A 1,378-nucleotide genomic window follows, 5' to 3' on the forward strand; every position below is an offset into this window, starting at 1 on the left:
ACAATAAAAAACGTGCAGAACCAGTAGGCGCGGGCGCCCAACTGGCATTGCAGTCGCGCGTATCTACAACGGACACGCGACACCAAGGACCACAGCCCCCAGCGAGAGGGATTCTCGCTACAAGAAGCAAGATGACAAGCCAAATGTTGTCGTCCTGAAAGTGACGTCGAAGAAAGAAGGCTATCTTCGCGCGTTGGTCGACTCAGGTGCATCTTACAAAATGGTTCGACTGGACAGGCTCCCGAAGCTGATATTCTAGAAAATTAAAACACCTCGAAGTGTTTTGGAAGTGCGGTTGGCAACGTGTGCCATCGTAAGAACGGATTTTCGTACAAACACGGGGTGTTTGTGGAGGATCTTATCGTCCTGGACCTGAGCGATTGACTTGGTATTGTGCATGCCGATGCTTGCATGGCATGGCCCAGTGATCAACTGGGATAAGTGTACACTTGTACACTTCGGACGGAGAGCGATGGCCCTGTCAGTATCGCGCATGCACCGCAAAGTGCAGCCGATCCCACCGTCGAGACAGCACCTTACGATGCAGCCTCCGGAGTTCAATCACAAGCCCTAACGACTAAGGCGGTCGTTGAGGCTGTCTCAAATCGGAAATCAGATTTGAGACACGTTCCTTCTTCAATGACCGTATCAACTCGGAATTTTGATAGATCAAGTTTGGAAGAAATTCAAGTCACAGACAGTGAATGTGACGCATCATATTTGCAAGGGGATCTAGCTACAAACAATAGCTGTGATGTCGGGCGTGTCAGCTCCGGAAGTCGAAACGGTCGTGATTGGTTCGAAATGTTAAAGGGCTCCGCCAAAAGGTGGCGAGGTGAAAAGGAAGTATCGACTTCGGGAGTCGACACAAACTTGATATCAACATCGAGAGAAGACTCCGCCGAAAGGGGTCGAGGTGATGACAGCGCGTCAGCTCTAGAAGCTGATGCCGGTTGCAAACGTCCAACGCTGAAATCGCTTGCGTGCTCGCGTGCAGCCGGCCGAACGACGAAGAGAAATGTAATCAAGCCGGGCTTAATCATTCGCGTCCGCAGAAGAATCCGTCGACAACTACAACGGAAATACGTCCAAGACCGGACCTGGACGAGAACTATGTGAAGACGGACTTCACAAGAACAAGATGGCGCAAGCGACGAAAGCGGCGCAAGTCTCGGTCCGGGACTAAGGCGATACGAGCGATATCTGCTAGGAGAATTAGAGAAGACGTCGTGCGGCGAGACGATAAACGTCTCTGACGCGACCCGTACTGGTCTCCAGTGCCGGTCAGTGGAATTAGAGAATCCTCCGACGAGTGCGTCAGAGTTGACGTCGCTTTCAGTCATGGGCTGATGCGCTTCACGAAGGACCTGCACGATGG

This window comes from Phytophthora infestans, genomic scaffold (genome assembly GCF_000142945.1).
Source record: "Phytophthora infestans T30-4 supercont1.14 genomic scaffold, whole genome shotgun sequence".
Taxonomy (NCBI): Eukaryota; Oomycota; class Peronosporomycetes; order Peronosporales; family Peronosporaceae; genus Phytophthora; species Phytophthora infestans.